The sequence below is a fragment of the Schistocerca nitens genome, chromosome 3, assembly GCF_023898315.1.
Source record: "Schistocerca nitens isolate TAMUIC-IGC-003100 chromosome 3, iqSchNite1.1, whole genome shotgun sequence".
NCBI classification, from domain to species: domain Eukaryota; kingdom Metazoa; phylum Arthropoda; class Insecta; order Orthoptera; family Acrididae; genus Schistocerca; species Schistocerca nitens.
Genome location: NC_064616.1, coordinates 393,667,884 through 393,686,477, shown reverse-complemented (window position 1 = coordinate 393,686,477; position 18,594 = coordinate 393,667,884).

The following is an 18,594-nucleotide window of genomic DNA, read 5'->3' as shown; positions in this document are numbered from 1 at the left end:
GCACTGTTTATTTAAACACTATTTCCTTCAACTTTTCTCTGAGAAACTTCGTTTTAAAAAATGAACTATTTGAAAAATAAATGTCAAAATTGGTTTTCCTGTCATTTAGGAAATCACAGCATGCAGTACAAACGACGCAAACACAGACGACGACGATGATGATGTTTGATTCGTGGGGCGCTTAATTGCGCGGTAATCAGCGCCCTACAACGTCCCAATTTTTCACACTCCAATTTTTTACGCAGTCCAATCTAGCCACTATCACGAATAATGATGATGATGAAATGATGACGACCACACAAACACCCAGCCCCTGGCCAGAGAAAATCCCCAACCCGGCAGGGAGTCTAAGCCTGGACCGGGATCCAGCGGCAGCAACGCTAGCCACTACATCACGACCTGTGGACTAACACAGACGAGACAGCAGAAAAAAACTACATCATTACCCATATTATTTAATATCCTTATTTTTGTAATTACGTTTGCTTTGCAATTAGAATCAATAGAAATTCACTTTCAAGAGCAAACCTATAGCATTTTTACATAGCTTTGGCGTGTGAAGAGTATCGAAAATAGAGGAGCTCATCGCTTTTTTGTCATTTTGAAAGTTTGCTATAAATGGCAGTTGAATTAATTTTATGTGGTCATTTGAATAACCTGACATATTTTTTAATGATACATCTGGCTGTTCTTCGGAGAAGTGCTCTGAACACAATTTTGGGGACAAAATGCACGAACCTCAAATTGAATTTTGACAGCGAAGCAAATTGAACGAATTACTAATGAGCCCCTGGATTATCTGCAACCTTCCCATGCATCTGTCAAGCGTCATGCACATTACACACTTTGTGATAAAAAGAATCCGGATACCCCAAAAAAATACGTTTTTCATGTTAGGTGCATTGTGCCACCACCTACTGCCAGGTACTCCATATCAGTAACCTCAGTAGTCATTAAACACCGTGAGAGAGCAGAATGGGGCGCTCCGCAGAACTCACGGTCTTCGAACGTGGTCAGGTGAGTGGGTGTCACTTCTGTCATATGTCTGTACGCGAGATTTCCACACCCCTAAACATCCCTAGGTCCACTGTTTCCGAAGTGATAGTGAAGTGGAAACGTGAAGGGACACGTACAGCACAAAAGCGTTGTTGAGCGACAGAGACCGCCGACAGTTGAAGAAGGTCGTAATGTGTAATAGGCAGACATCTATCCAGACCGTCACCGAAGAATTCCAAACTGCATCAGGACCCACTGCAAGTACTATAACAGTTAGGCGGGAGGTGAGAAAACTTGGATTTCATGGTCGAGAAGCTGCTCATAAGCCACGTAATCTCGAACGACGCCTCGCTTGGTGCAAAGAGCGCAAACATTGGACGACTGAAAAGTGGAAAAACGTTGTGTGGAACGACGAATCACGGTACGCAATGTGGCGATCCGACGGCAGGGTGTGGGTATGGCGAATGCCCGGTTAACGTCATTTGCCAGCGTGTGTAGAACCAACAGTGAAATTAGAGAGGCGGTGGTGACTGCATCTTTTCAACACAACCGAGCACCTATTCATAATACACGGCCTGTGGCGGAGTGGTTACAGGACAGTAACGTCCCTGTAATGGACTGGCGTGCACAGAGTCCTGACCGGAGTCCTACAGAACACCTTTCGGATGTTTTGGAATGCCGATTTCGTGTCAGGCCTCACCGACCGACATCGGTACCTCTGCTCAGTGCAGCACTCCGTGAAGAATGGGCTGCCATTCCCCAGCATCTGTCTGAACATATGCCTGGGAGAGAGGAAGCTGCCATCAAGGTTAAGGGTGGACCAGCACTATACTAAATTCCAGCATTACCGGTGGTAGGCGCCACGAACTTGTAAGTCTTTGGCACCCAGGTTTCCGGATACTTTTGATCACATAGACTATGCATGACAGACACCCTATTTTCGAGGGATAAGGTGAACGGGTTTGATACGACAGGCGCACTATCTTCTTTCATTTCGTTTTCAGAAATCTGATCATCAGCACTTTGTGCCATTTTGTACGTTCGCAAACGTAGCAGCAGCCTAGTGCATTCGCAAACATAGCCGCAGCGACTCCGTAACGTTGTGTGAGTGTGGAATCCTGTAATTTGTGTGTCTTTGGCTTGTGCTATCACAAGGATTTGTCTAGTTTGCTCCAACACTCGGCTCCCCTAATATACGTCACTAAAAATCTGATTGTTGTCATAATAGTTCAGGGAAATGTATGAATCTTATCCGCTGTCCTGGATGATTTTAATATCACAACCATAGCTGATCATTCTCATCAACTGCTAAATAATTTTACTACGCGAAGGAGTCAAGTGCAACACTTAGTTAAAAATGGTTTCGAGTATACGTTTCCATTAGTAATAAGTGTTAATGGCTTACAGGTTCTGAAGAAGGATAACATTTGTATATCCTAAACTAGTAATGAACAAATAATTACCATTTTTAACTGTTGACTGTACCTGACATCCATGTCGAATCAAAAATATACTGGAGAAATTAAAACAGATACGATGAAAACTGGTGAAATGGGTATAGGTGCTGATACGTTTGTCATTGCGTGATGAGGGTACGTCAAATGGGGAATTTGTTGATATTTGTCCTCCACAGCTGACAACTAATTGCCGTGTGTGCCTCATATCGATCAGCTGCTATGGCATAAGTTTAATCGAAAGTAACACGGATTCTTGAATGCACGTTGTAGAGACGGTCATCTTTTAATGTATACCTGTTTCCACCGAAAAATATTAAATTAAATTAAGGCTGTTGTATTACACCCCGGTGAAAAAAAACGACATGCACATTTGCAGATGGCACTAAAATCGCATAGACAAGTTATAAAAATGTTGTACATTGGCGGAGTTGTCATTTGTAATCAGGTGATTCGTGTGAAGAGGTTTCCGATGTGATTATGGCCGCACGACGGGAATTAACAGCCTTTGAACGCGGAATGATAGTTGGAGCAAGACGCATGACACTCCATGTCGGAAATCGTTGCGAAATTTAATATTCCGAGATCCTCAGTGTCAAGAATGTGCCACGAATACCAGATTTCCGGCATTACCACTCACCTAGAACAAAGCAGTCGGTGACGTCCTCCACTTAACGACCGACTGCAGCGGCGTTTGCATAGAGTAGTCACAGCTACAGACAAGCAAAAATGCATGAAATAACCGCATAAATCAATGTGGGACGTACGACGAACGTATCCGTTATGACAGTGCGGTGAAATTTGGTGTTAATTGGCCTATGGCAGTAGACGACCGACGCGAATGCCTTTGCTAACAGCACGACATGGCTTGCAGCGCTTCTCCTGGGCTGGTGACCATTCCGGTAGGACCCTAGAAGACGGGAAAACCTTGGCGTCGTCTCGTGACACCCACTTTCAGTTGATATGACGGATGGCAAGGGCGGAGTGTGGCGCAGACCCCAGGAAACCAAGGACCCAAGTTCTCAACAAGGCATTGTTCAAGCTGGTGGTGGCCCATAATGGTGTGGGCTGTGTTGACATGAAAAGGACTGGTTCTTCTACCCGATCTGAACCAATGACTGACGAGAAATGCCTATTTTGGGCTACTTGGAGAGTATTTGCCGCCTGTCATGGCCTTTATGTTCTCAAACAACGATGGAATTTTTATAGATGACAATGCTCCATGTGACTGAGCCCCAGTTGTTCGCGATTGGTTTAAAGATCATTTTGGACAATTAGAGCGAATGATTTGGCCACCCAGATCGTCCGACATGAATCCCATGGAACATTTATGAGATATCATCGAGAAGTCAGTTCGCACAAAATATCCTGCATAAGCAAAACTTCTGCTATTATGGATGGCTATAGACGCAGCATTGCTCAATATTTCTGCAGGTGACCTCCAACGACTTTTTGAGTCCATGCCACGTCGAGTTACTGCACTACGCCAGGCAAAAGACTGTCCGATACGGTATCAGGAGGTATTTCATGACTTTTGTCACCTCTGTGTACAATGCAATGGCTAGAAAAAAATTACATTGGAAACTGTTGGTAAACATTTTAATCGTATCTCATATTGCATAGTAATTTTAAATAGAAGTATAATTACTGTTATTAATTAATTAATCATCCGATTACACGGAATACGCGCAACGCTTCGTAGTGCAATTTCAGTGTCACAACTTTGGGGTCTTTGCGGGTGGGAGCAATACGAAAGAGTACAACTGACAGAAAGTTTTACGAATGGCGCCGACTTTTAATAACCAGTACTTAGAGGCTGGCGTCCAACTTATCGCACACTTACTATAGGTAGTCTGTCGGGAGCTCATTAGGGCCTGTTTTAAGGGTAAGCGACATAAGTCGCCGGTTGTGGCCTAAAGCTGAGAGGGGCAGCAGGGGCCACACAATTGTAACATTCTGTATAGGACGTATCACAGTTGTTAGTGGCGCCGCTTGGCGTGCCAAATGCACGATCTGTACATAGTGTGAATCACAGTAGCGAAGACTGACACTGGAGGACGTGTACGAGGAGAAAGGGGAAATGTGGCAGGGAGCGCCTAATGATACGTTGCTCGTGTGGAAAATGTTCTGGAACCGGCCCTGGGACTCATATCATATTAATCTACAGTATATAGGTTACCAATTAATAATGAGATCGGTATAAATGCGACTCGAGCTGCTGCCCTACATTGTCAGTATTGGCTCTTAGCAAGAAAGTTTAACTATCACTGTATCTAAGAAAATCAACAGTAGCTAAAGGCAGCGCCTCTTGGAACATTATTGGGCTTCACAGGACGACACGTGCTCTACCCTGTGCACTGCGCTATGCTCGAGCAGCAGTTCAGTTGCCTTCACCAGGAGTTCCTTATCACTGTGCTGAAGGCATGACGTCATTCTATAGTGCTGAAAGAAAGTATAGCCTGTGTGACGAATTTCGTGAGTTAGTTTAGTGCGTTATACAGCACTTATTTAACAAGGGAGCGCCTCTGTCAGGCCCAGACATTCTGACTCCCAATGAGGCTTTACCCGTGGACTTAAGTTGGCTAAACCCAGAAACGACGATCATGTGTATTTTTCAGGCTTTGTATGGCCCGGCGGGAGTCAGCGACAGTTGAGTTAAACTGTAAACAGTGCGTCACAATCCGTCAGCTGACTCCATTTCTAAGTTATTCTGACTTAGGATAGAAAATATATATGCCTCCAGCATAAGAAGGTGACAGAACAGTTAGCTTTACACTCGCTGGACAGTTCTCCAGTAGTTCTTTCTCACCTGCAAAACCATCCGCTTCCGACACCAATCTTCCGGTATTCTCGACTTGGTTTCGGGTAACGAAGGCTATATAGGTATCTGCCAATTCTGTAAGTTGTGTTTTACGGATTCTGTCAAACCACAATACTTATTATGTTCACTCTGCAATTTCCTACCCGTATCTCACACAAGAATGTGCACTGAGTGGCTACCAGTATTTCTCTTGTCGAAACTACGCACAAGAAATTTCGTATGCAGTGGCATAATATGTGCCTGATAATTTAAAACGCCAAGCTAAGTGTTACCTGAAGCAAATCGGTTCAAAATAGTATAATATTCTTAGTTTTTGATCACAAACAATGCTGTGGCATGAATTTTGGCCAATGAGATCAGACGTACCTACAAATCTATCAGTCAGTGATATTACTGATAAACACGCAGAGTGATTCCTTGCCATAAAAAGGGCTGTTTTAACTGCTCTTGTTTTACTTATAACTACATGCACAATTGAATTATCCTTCAGTACTCTACGGAGAATGGAATTGTGCCCTTGTCCTATGAGTGCAATGAGTAAACCATGTTCTGTGGGTAATGCATACTAAATTTTCACAAAAGAAATGTGTTTGAAAACCCTGATATTACTAATTTATTAGCTGAAAAATTTGTGCAACAACTTCGTCGATTGTTATCCCCCTTCAGAGAGGAATAAGAGTAATATTGCACAGTTTCGTACCCCATGTGGCTCTTCACGGATATTATATTCTTTATCGACTCTTGATAAGAAAACAAGGATTTATTACTTCGAAATGTAATTTGTAGGCTTGCTTTTGATATGACTGTCATTACGTTTTTTTAAAGGTGAATAGATGTAATTTTTACAAGCAAAGTTATAGATAACAATGTATAAACGTTTATAAAATTTGTTCCCTGAATCTACACTTTCGATGAAAAGTAGTCAAAGGCTCTTCATGAGTGATTATTTTTATTTATAAACAACAGTGTTCTCAATTCTGATGTTTTCCGTAATTCGAGATTAACATTTAGTATCAACTGAACATTACTGGTACAAAAGAGAACAATTTCTTTCCTAAATATTTTACTGCTTTATATCATAAGTTATTGAGCCCTTTGTGGGATATATGTGAGATTTAATCATAGAAGGCTTAAATTTAGACCACCCATTTCAAAAATGTGCTACGTCCATAATAATTTCGATAATAGAAAAAGGTTTAATTTGAAGATAGTATCAAGGTAATCTACCTATAACAAATATTGAGCGGATAACCATCAGTTCTCTAGGATTTTACGTGAGAAGTAACAAAAATATAGTAGAAGTGTTGTATGTATATCTACAGCTCCTTGTAAATAGCTTGTAAATACCGTAATAAAATTTAGAGTTTAGTTTCTATTCACTATGAATGCAGGTACTAATACGTAAAATGATATTTTAGTAAACATAAATTGTGTATTTCACAATGAAATTATCGATAGCCAACGCTATCGTAGAGTTCGTAAAGTCCATTGGACTTTGCTATATCATACGCCGTATACTTGCTTACTGATATAACTGGTGCACTGAAAGGCAGCAGTTTTCACTTGTGGCAGGTGTAGCCGATGTAACCACTACAGGAAATGAGTTCTCAGATAAATGGCACATAGTATGCAGAAATGAAACAGTAAATCAACTGTTGACGATTTTGAAGTAAGATGTGCACCTGAAGCAGGAATAATGAATTATCTTTTATTTTAAAACTACTTTGTGGCAGCTGCAGCTTTAGAGCAGTGGAACATTGACTTTTTCCCTCGTTTGTGAACTAAATACAATTGTGTGTTCTGAGCCTCATAGACTGTATTCAAAGCAACTGCTTATCTCACCTAGTCAGACACCCATTCGCTATATGACTTAAATAGAGGAGATGGAAGCTTGCACTTGAAGGCTCAGTGTCAAATGTAATAGACAAATGACAAGAAGTTAATAGAAGGGTGGAAATCTTGTAACGCTCTCTCTCAGTTCGGAAGGTAAGATTTAGACTTCAAAATCCACAATGAGACATTACTACAGCCACGAACTGTGTTTCTGTTTGGCGCCTTAGAGCCTAACCGCTACCACGGGGATCAGGGCACACGCATACGCCAACCGTTCCATTCGTCGATCGACCGCAACTGCTACGTTCTCCATTTTCCTCGTCGTCTCGGCCCGCTACCTCGTAGCATAACGGCCGTGGGCCGTTGCCTCAGATGTCCCAGATCCGTTTCTGAACATATTTAATTAAATAGCCTATGTGATTCATGCTCTTCACAATTTCTGTCTTTACATGGAGGTCTTGCATTCTTATACATTCTCATTGTTTTTAATGTTGCTCATAGATTCACTTACGCTAAGGGCGCCGTGTTTTGAAAACAATGCGACAGATTAAAAAAAGTTAGACACAGGAGAATTTTTACACTGATGGTATAGGTTCACTTTTCAAATTCCTTTCTTCACCGTAAACATGTAATCCGTTCAACACCAGTGAAGCAGGTACAGCCTGTTTGCTATGCCGTAAATGGATGCGTCTATTACAGCAGGCTCCCAGCGCTTTTTAACATCATTTGGGAGTGTGTAAACTTCCCCAACTCGTAGAAGGCTTCTATTTTAAACGCGCACTTGAAACCGTGGAAGGACCGCACCTGCCGCATAGTTATCGTACTGTTGCCCTCACTTGCTTTGTTGGGAAGAACTTGGACAAGATGGTGAACCGCTGCCTTGACTGGATCTTACAATATTGACAGTCTCTTAATTACTTTCAGTGTGCGCTCAAGAGGTATCACTACATCTTTGATAACTGAGCGCTCCAAGTAGCTTTTGTACAACAGACGTTGCTTCTCAGGCATAACTTAATAGGTATATATTTTTACATCGTAAAGGACTATGATACTACTTGAGAGTATATCTTCGGTCATCTCCAAAAATGGGGCTTTCGATGACGTCTACCAGTCTTTACATGATCCCTCCCATATACACGTCATTTCAAATGTCGTGCTGGTGAAGTTCTCCCTGACAGCTTAGATCACAAGAACAGTGTCCTCCAACGAAGTGTTTTAAGTGTGATTGTATTTTCACAGCCAGTACTAGCATCATTACAATAGTAAGAAGACATGACCTGTGTCTGTTGTTATTGGGCGGCTAATCCGCCTTTGTTCCTCCTCCAACCTTGCATTTACAGTCCGTTGAAATCAACTGTCAATTTGAAGCCTGGAGGAATAGGCGGAGGAGGGATGATTTATTTATTTATTTATTTTTTTTTTGATCGAACAGTCTCTATCTGTTCCTTTCAACTGTCTAAATTCTGTTGTTAAATTTGCTGAGCTAAGGATAATAAAAACTGTTATTCATTTTAAAGGAAGATTGAGGTTTCTGGGCTTGACATTTGATTTGAAACTTAACTGGTTGCCATACCTCAGGAGTGTGAAACGGCACCCCTAAAATCAGTAATTATTTTAAAACGTGTTAACCATAGCTCATGGGGAGCAGACCAGACCTGTATACTCCATTTTCACAGGGCCTTCGTGCGATCCCGACTTGTTCAAGGGCGCAGGTTCGAATCCTGCCTTGGGCATGGATGTGTGTGATGTCCTTAGATTAGTTAGGTTTAAGCAGTTCTAAGTTCTAGCGGACTGATGACCACAGATGTTAAGTCCCATACTGCTCAGAGCCATTTGAACCATTTTTTTAACCTTACACCATGAAGGCTTTAGGCTGCCCATCAGGACATTTACACTACTGGCCATTAAAATTGCTGCACCACGAAGAAGACGTGCTACAGACGCGAAATTTAACCGACAGGAAGAAGACGCTTTGATATGCAAATGATTAGCTTATCAGAGCATTCACACAAGGTTGGCGCCGGTGGCGACACCTACAACGTGCTGACATGAGGAAAGTTTCCAACCGATTTCTCATACACAAACAGCAGTTGACCGGCGTTGCCTGGTGAACAGTGTTGTGGTGCCTCGAGTAAGGAGGAGAAATATGTACCATCACGTTTCCGACTTCGATAAAGGTCGGATTCAGCCTACCGCGATTACGGTTTATCGTATCGCGACATAGCTGCTCGCGTTGGCCAAGAACCAATGACTGTTAGCAGAATATGGAATCCGTGGGTTCAGTAGGGTAATACGGAACACCGTGCTGGATCCCAACGGCCTCGTATCACTAGCAGTCGAGATGACATGCATCTTATCCGCATGGCTGTAACGGATCGTGCAGCCACGTCTCAATCCCTGAGTCAACAGATGGGGACGTTTGCAAGACAACAACCATCTGCACGAACAGTTCGACGACGTTTGCAGCAGTATGGACTATCAGCTCGGAGACCATGGCTTAGGTTACACTTGACGCTGCATCACAGACAGGAGCGCCTGCGATGGTGTACTCAACGACGAACCTGGGTGCACGAATGGCAAAACGTCATTTTATCGAATGAATCCAGGTTCTGCTTACAGCATCATGATAGTCGCATCCGTGTTTGGCGACATCGCGGTGAACGCACATTGGAAGCGTGTATTCGTCATCGCCATACTGGCGTATTACCCGGCGTGATGGTATGGGGTGCATTGGTTACACGGCTCGGTCACCTCTTGTTCGCATTGACGGCACTTTGAACAGTGTACGTTACATTTCAGATGTGTTACGACCCGTGGCTCTACCCTTCATTCGATCCCTGCGAAACCCTTCATTTCAGCAGGATAATGCACGAACGCATGTTGCAGGTCCCGTACGGGCCTTTCTGGATACAGAAAATGTTCGACTGCTGCCCTGGCCAGCACATTCTCCAGATCTCTCACCAATGAAAACGTCTGGTCAATTGTGGCCAAGCAACTGGCTCGTCACAATACGCCAGTCACTACTCTTGATGAACTGTGCTATCGTGTTGAAGCTGCATGGGCAGCTGTACATGTACACGCCATCCAATCTCTGTTTGACTCAATGCCCAGGCGTATCAAGGCCGTTAATACGGCCAGAGGTGGTTGCTATGGGTACTGATTTCTCAGGGTCTATGCATCCAAATTGCGTGAAAATGTAATCACATGTCAGCTCTAGTATAATACATTTGTCCAATGAATACCCGTTGCCGGCCGCGGTGGTCTCGCGGTTCTAGGCGCTCAGTCCGGAACCGCGTGACTGCTACGGTCGCAGGTTCGAATCCTGCCTCGGGCATGGATGTGTGTGATGTCCTTAGGTTAGTTAGGTTTAAGAAGTTTTAAGTTCTAGGGGATTGATGACCGCAGCTGTTAAGTCACATAGTGCTCAGAGCCATTTGAACCATTTGAATACCCGTTAAACATCTGCTTTTGTTCTTGGCGCAGCAATTTTAATGGCCAGTAGGATAGAATCTATCCTTACCAGGCTCCTGTGCTGAGGCTGGTTAGACGAACATCAAAGCGTGACAATTCGTGTTGCAACTGCCTGTAAGACAGTATTTACGGCTTAGAAGCCTGCATACTGAAGTTACCTGCTTAATATCGAGCCCCAAGTTGGATGCCAAGGTTTGGTAATTCGTGTGAGTTCGAGCCCTGTGCTGGGTACCAAAAATGTGGTAGATCGCGCAATATCAAGCCCATGTTAGGTGCTAGAACGGTGTGAATGAACAAATTTTTCCTGGAATTTAGAGAAAACCACCTGATTTTTTGTTTGGCGGTTGCCAGGCTTGAGTAACATTCATCAGGTCCGATGTTAAGTCTTGACTGGATATGTGTAAAACATGGGAATTACTCAGTCAAGAGGTGAACACATATATTAATTTGAAAACTATTTATTAAAACAACAAAAAACAAGAAATACCATTAAGAACAGGGCCTTGCGCTCTTGGATTGGACAGACAAGGCAGGGCACAAATTGCTTCTCTGGGAAGCAGGCTTGTCTGTTGGGTCTAATCAAAGATTTCAACCGGCGGTCTGCGGTACTGATCAGTACTTGAATCTGACAGCATCAGTAGCATCGGATGAAAAATGAGAGGTGAGCGGGTTGATCTCTCGCTATATCATAAACAACTGAATATTAAACTATCTAGCGTTCGTAATTCTTTAGTCGTTTGAATAAAACGTCAAAAATTTCCTTTTAGCAAGGAAAATGGCTGTAAATCAGTTTTTGGTATCCCGACATCAATGATGCAATGTTACTGACTGTCTCCGTTACAAGTTCACACCAAAAAGCAGGCAGAGATATTTAGTTCGATCCGATGTTTAAATGTCCTAAATATTCACTGATCCCCGACTACTTGGGAGTCAACATTCAGTCGTTCAGTAGGCTTGTTGTGAAGAACTGCTCGCCATAATATATCGAAATTTGCAAGAAACACGCCACACGGAGTTTATTTACGACATGAAATGTTCTCACGGGAATATCTACTAACATAAAACACTCACAAAGCTTAAACTTTCACATAATACGCAACACTGTAGTCACTTTTCGTCAATGACACGATAACTTATCAAACTTGCGAATTTCCTCATTTTGATACAAATTTGATCAGTGCTTTTTAACATATGTGTTTATCAGAAGACGATTCTCGAGCGACTCTTTCGACTCCTCGATCTGAGTCACAAAGCGCTTCTCAAACGCGTGGGAAATACTGAATTCATGTTGACTAGTATGTTAAGCAGCCAATCAGATCATCTCGAGCACTTCTATACTTGCCGTATTTATAATGTCAACCAATCAGATTACCACAAGTAATTTAGAGTAGAAATATCTTAATCCTTAAACTAAATAAAATTTAATGAACAAAAAAATGTTTGTGATACGTTTAATAATCCGCGCCCCTTCTAACTGTCATTTACAAAATCAAGCTCAGTCGGAGGTACGTCACAAATTTCCCTAATGCACAGCAATTTTCTCATAGTTTTAATAAAATATCACATTCTCACTTTACGTATGTCCTCCATTCACTCTCACATCCTCGTCAAAACATTCACACGACCAGATCATAATGGAATAATAATTTTCTGAAATCCTTTTAATTACGTCAGGAAATTGTGGTAATGAACCTGAAGAAAATTCCAGAAAATTATATTGTATGATTCTATCCTCTTGGTAGTAGTTTATGTTGATGCTATAGACGACACGCCGTGTCACAATGCCAGCACGGTTATAATGTGTTTTAGGTGAAAATTATATCTCGGAAGGTACTGATTACTGCTTTCTAATTTTAACAGTATGGTTGTGTCATTCATAGAATTTGGTATACAGCCGGCCGCTGTGGCCGAGCGGTTCTAGGCGCTTCAGTCCGGAACCGCGCGCCTGTTATTGTCGCAGGTTCAAATCCTGCCTAGGTCATGGATGTGTGCGGTGTCCTTAGGTTAGTTAGGTTTAAGTAGTTCTAAGTCTAGGGAACTGATGACCTCAGATGTTGAGTCCCATAGTGCCTAGAGCCGCTTGAACGATTTGATATACTAAGTGTGAGAAAGATAGACTGATATTTAATAGTACTTCTTCAGATTCATATAGACTTTGTGCAACGTATTGCACGCAGTAATAGTGAAGTACACTGCTCGCTCGACTCAGTGGCCAGCGTCAGCCGTAACAGCGGAGAACCAAGATCTGCTCTCCCCCGGCACCACGGCAAGCTACGCTTCCAATGCAACATGATAGCTCGTAATAATTTGCTACGTTACAGACGGAAGACCGATTTTAGAAAAGAAAACAATACTGAATGCCTGAGATGGAGCTTCAGTCACTCATAGAATCTGGTATACTGCCGGCCGCTGTTGCCAAGCGGCTCTAGGCGCTTCAGGCCGGAACCGCGCGCCTGCTACGGTCGCAGTTTCGAATCCTGCCTCGGGCATGGATGTTTGTGGTGTCCTTAGGTTAGTTAGTGATGGCAGAAATGGGAATCAGAAGAACATGGAGTAGACTGCAGCTGCCACGTAATCGGATGAGACCACGGGCAGGTACAGACCAAACCCTGACTACCAAGTCTTAAGGTGAGGTCCCAAGTCTCTTGAAAGACTCATCACCAAGTCTCACTTCTCACGGAGTGTCTCAACAGAAAAATTTCCCCGAATTTCATCCCTGAATCTCATCACTCTACTGAAAAAACCCCTACTCTCCAGCACTCCGGTTTTTTTCTAAATCTTGTCCCCCCCTGCACTTGAGAGTGCTGAATTTTTGTCGTCACATCCTGTCATAGGCTTACGATATATCAGTGCTAGCCAATAGACTATTTCTCCAAGGGAACATTCCTCCTCGAGATTGGATAGTTCCAGGGTGCAAATTTTCACGTCCAGTAAACGTTCTCACAATCTTTTCCCTCAGCATGACGGGTTGTGGCATGCCGCAGATAAGTATATCGCTTTGAGGAGTCTTCAGCTGGCTCCAGAGAAGTCACATAGGCACAGGAAAGCTAGAACTCCCGTAAATTTTCGCCCGGAGGAGCAGGATTGGCGAATGAATTTGTTTTCCTTTCGGAGAATGGTGGCTGGTGACGGGTCCGCTTTGGTAATCATGAACCTGCCACCATGAGACCTCTTCAGTGGTTAAACGGTGCTCTCCTCCGTGCGTATGCGTTGTCCATCGCTTCAGTTTCTAAGGAGAGCCGTCAGAGACTTGCAACAAGCACTTAGCGGTTCATTTTGCGTGTAGAGCCGGTGCATCTTAGTCACGCACTGTCGGTAATACTTTGGCAGTCACTACAATAGCATACCGATGCTCACGCCCAATGAAAACCGTTTCAATAATCGTGGTTTTAAGATAGTGTACACTTATGGTTCCGTCGTATTCTCCTACAGTTTTTTCAGGTTTCACTTTCCCAATTAATTCATCGAAGTTGCTGCAGACCTTCGTGAAATTCTTAAGGCTCTGAAGAATGTGAAGTGTTTTCGAATAAAGAAGTTTATCATCTGCTCTGGACCCCTTTTTACCCTACTGGCATTGCAACCAGTTCACCCAATTAAGAAAATAATGCATACTACAATTGACACTATAAGTGATACTCTTCCTCTTCTTCAAAACGAATGGTAACATGCATCATTCATCCGGCTGCCAGGGCACTGAAGGAATGCGCGGAAACAAGCAGGCACACCAAGCAGCGGAGGAGATATGAAGCGGTCGTGACAAAAGGCATGTCCTAGCCCTTCGCCGGCATGTTCTCATTTCGTTGTTGAGTCAGACTTCCTATCAACTGTGGGAGAATTGTTGGCAGTTAGGGTCAATAAACTACGACTGGTGGCTGTGGTGGGATGAAGCAACCCCTACCCGCCTCGGAATGGGGTACTGTCTTCAAACACAAGGTTTTCTGTTGGCTCCAACAAAGCATGAACTGTAAACAGATCAAGACTCTTCATTAGCTGCGCGCTGAACGTAAACCAACAGCGATAACTAGACAGGTCAAACTCAAAGCAAGGTCGATGTATGAGTAATGGTATGACGATTGACTGTAATTGGACAGAACTAGGGCCGACGTTGTTCGCGCGACAGCTTATATCCCCTTTAACGGCAGCCGCCATGTAACGCGCCTGTCCCTACTTTTGCGGGCAGGTGCGGGGACATTCCTGCTGGAAACATGCAGCGATTCTACGTCACCATTGCTATCGATATCCGCTGTAGAAGGGGATACTAAACCAGGCTTCACACTATTGGGAGAGGAGAATCTAGTCGGGTCACAACTAATGACATTTTTTGTGAGGTATCTGAGAGGAGCGAAAACAAGTCTGCATGTAAATTACACAATGGAAATTTACAAATTTTCATAGCGAAACAAAGAGTGGTAAATCAACCAATAGGGTATCAAAGTGACAAACGTGATTCCTAGTTTTGCAGAAAATTAATTAACTGCTTGAAAATAATAAGGATAATTAAGAAACAATGAGTCATTTCAAGGAAAATTATAATATTTAAAGAACAGCTGAAAGCAATGTAAATAACCCTCAAAAAGTGCATCTCTTCACGGCCTAGCAACTTTAGGCATAAAAAGTTGCATTGGTGTGATATATAACTGTCAAAAGGGTTTCCTTCGAATCAAGTACTAGATAGGAGATATTTCGAGAACAGAAAAGACTGGGAACGCAAATGAGGTATCGATAAGATGAAGATCAAGCCTTCCGAACGAAACTTGAACACAAAACAAGTTAAAAAACCAGGAAAATGGTTTTTTTTTACTGAGTACAGTTTACCAGGGTGAGTCAAATGAAAAACTTAAATATTTTTAAATGTTATTTATTGTGCAAAAGTTGTACAAAGCTGTATGACTTTTCAACATAATCTCCCCCACGCTTAAGGCAAATCCTCCAGCGCTTGCAAAGTGCATAAATTCCTTTAGAAAAAAAGTTCTTTTGCTAGTCCGCGCAACCACTCATGCACCGCGTGGCGTACCTCTTCATCAGAACGGAGCTTCTATCCTCCCATTGCGTCTTTGAGTGGTCCAAACATATGGAAATCACTTGGGGCAAGGTCTGGTGATGAGGAATGGCGCCATTCCTTGCTCGCTCTCTTCGTTTCCGGTTGGTGGAAGTGAACCTAGGTTTCGTCCCAAGTAACGATTCTTGCAAGGAAGCCATCACCTTCTCGTTCAAAGCGCCGAAGAAGTTCTGCACAGTCATCAACACGCCGTTCTCTCATTTCAAGAGTCAGCTGCCGTGGCACCCATCTTGCAGACACTTTGTGCAACTGGAGCACATCATACTCAATGTGGTGTGCTAACCCACGACTAATCTGTAAACATGCTGCAATGTCACTGAGTGTCACTCGGTGGTTTTTCCATCACTATGGCTTCAACTGCTGCAATGTTCTGCAGTCACAACTCGTTGTGACTGACCTGGACGAGAAGCATCATCCACTTAAGTCACACCATTTGCGAACTTCCTACTCCATTCATAGACTTGCTGCTGAGACAAACATGTATCACCGTACTGAACCTTCATCCATCGATGAATTTCAATAGGTTCCACACCTTCACTACGCAAAAACCGTATAACAGAACGCTGTTCTTCCCTGGTGCAAGTCGCAAGTGGGGCGGCTATCTTTATACTGATACTGCGACGGTATGTGTGAATCTGCACTAAGCTGCCACCTACAGGCCATTCTGCACGCTGTTTGTATCACGCTTACCAACTTACAGGGTAACGGCGCGAAATTTCGATTTGTTATTACAATTGGACTCACCCTCGTATATTTGATGAAAGGGCAGTCGCAAATATAGGTGATCTCCTCGTTACCTTTGCTGGTAACTACACGAGTAAAGTACGACTTTCAAAATTTTAGAGTCGACTGTATGTACAATATATGCATTTTGTTTACCGGTACGTATATCTTTGTGTGTGTGTGTGTGTGTGTGTGTGTGTGTGTGTGTGTGTGTGTGTATGTGAAAGCCGGCCGATGTGGCCGAGCGATTCTAGGCGCTTCAGTCTGGAACCGCGTGACCGATACGGTCGCAGGTTCGAATCCTGTCTCGGGCATGAATGTGTGTGATGTCCTTAGGTTATTTAGGTTTAAGTAGTTCTAACGTTCTAGGGCACTGATGACCTCAGATGTTAAGTCCCATAGTACTCAGAGACATTTGAACCATTTTTTATTTATTTATTTATTTTTTTTTGTGTAAGGGAGGGTGTTTATGTTAGTGATGGTGGGTGGATGGCGTGGTGAGTAGGTGGGTGCCCTAAGCAAACACACTTCCTTTGTTCGTCATTTTCGTGATACAGTTCCTGAAAGTGTTCTCTTATATGTAGCGTCGGCATAAAGTCATGCCCTGCATAAAAAAAATAATTATTTCTAAGTAACTATCCTAGATACAGCTACGCATTTTTTTGCAAATGGTGACTTAACTCACGAAATTTACACTGGTACACTTCCTCAAGTCTACGAAGTTATTTTCCTGCAAATAGTTGCTTAATGCTCAAAGTTTTTATGGAGACGTTTTTTCATGTGATCAGTTACCTCAGTTACAGGGACTTTAGAAGTGGATAGTATTTCAACAAGATGACGCATTGCCACACTTGGGGTTATTTGTTCGCCAGTTCTTGGATGAAAGCTTTGCGGACTGGTGGATTGATAGAGACGACCTAGCATCATGTTCACAACGTTCATCAAACACGACGTTAAGGCTAAAGTGTTTACTTCACCAGTTCGCATTGTGCAAACTCTTTCTGCACAAACATGACATGATTTGAAGCGGTTGCAGAAAATATATTGGCATAAGCGTGAGCGAAATTGAGTATCGCCTAGACGTTCTCCGGGCAACAAAAGGAGTACACTTGGATGCGTATCCATAAAAGAACCATATGAGTTAAGCTACCATTTGCAATCAGTTGCATAGCCGTATCTAGCGCAATTACTTTATGCTCGCCCTATGTCACACCAAGAGCGCCCGTTACTACAAGCAAGTGGAACTCTATACACTTTGTAACTCGCCTATACACTTTGTAACTCAAAGCTGTAACATGTCTTGACTTCACGAGATATTACAGAGAGTTCGGAATTTAATCGAGTATACTGCAGCTGTCTGGTGATCAGGAACATTCACGAATACTCTTCCTCGCCTTCGGTGTAAAGGCGAAGGGAAAGCAGCCAAGGGCATGTGGAGATGTACCCAGGCTGTTACCCATCCATATAATGGCCAGAAACCACGTTGCTTGATTTAGGTGATCTATGAATTTAACGGAGCAAGGCCACTGTCTATTCGTACAATACTACGATCTTCTTGGCTTGTAGTAATTCTGAAAGAAACTGCGCCAACACTTCTTGTTTCACAGCTAACAGTCATCATGTACTCACATCACTCTTCATTTGTAGGAATGGCTTTTTCTGCAGCGAAAATACTGATTTTTAATAATCACAACCCACTGGAAATACTCAAGTACCAGATCGATATCATTGGGTCAAGATTTCAGTGGTGTAACACTTTGCAGTTACATTAGATTAATTAAGTTGAAATTAACAAGGGTAATGTTAAATTGAGTGAAACTCACTGACAGAAAGAAGTCGCAGCACCAAGAAGGTGTTGTGCGACATAAACGAAAGCTGGTAGGCTTGATTCTACAACTGAAAGATGATATATACTCGAGTTTTATGTAAGAGTGACGCTAGTAGTGGCACTATGAGAATGCAAATCACGTTTGCTTTAAATACAAAAGTAACCAACGCTGGTCGTGAGCGTTAGTTACCGTTGAGATTGGGAGTGGTGAGTTTATGTTAGTCAAGAATGCCTTTAAGGCGACAGAGACGCCATTATCAACACCTCACTAAATTTGAACGAGATCGTGTAACGTGGTTACGAGAAGTTGCACGTTCCTTCTGCGATAGTGCAGGAAGATTTGGCATAAATGTAGCCATTGTACACGATTGCTTTCAGTGGCGGCCACGAGAATGTACAGGCGCAAGAA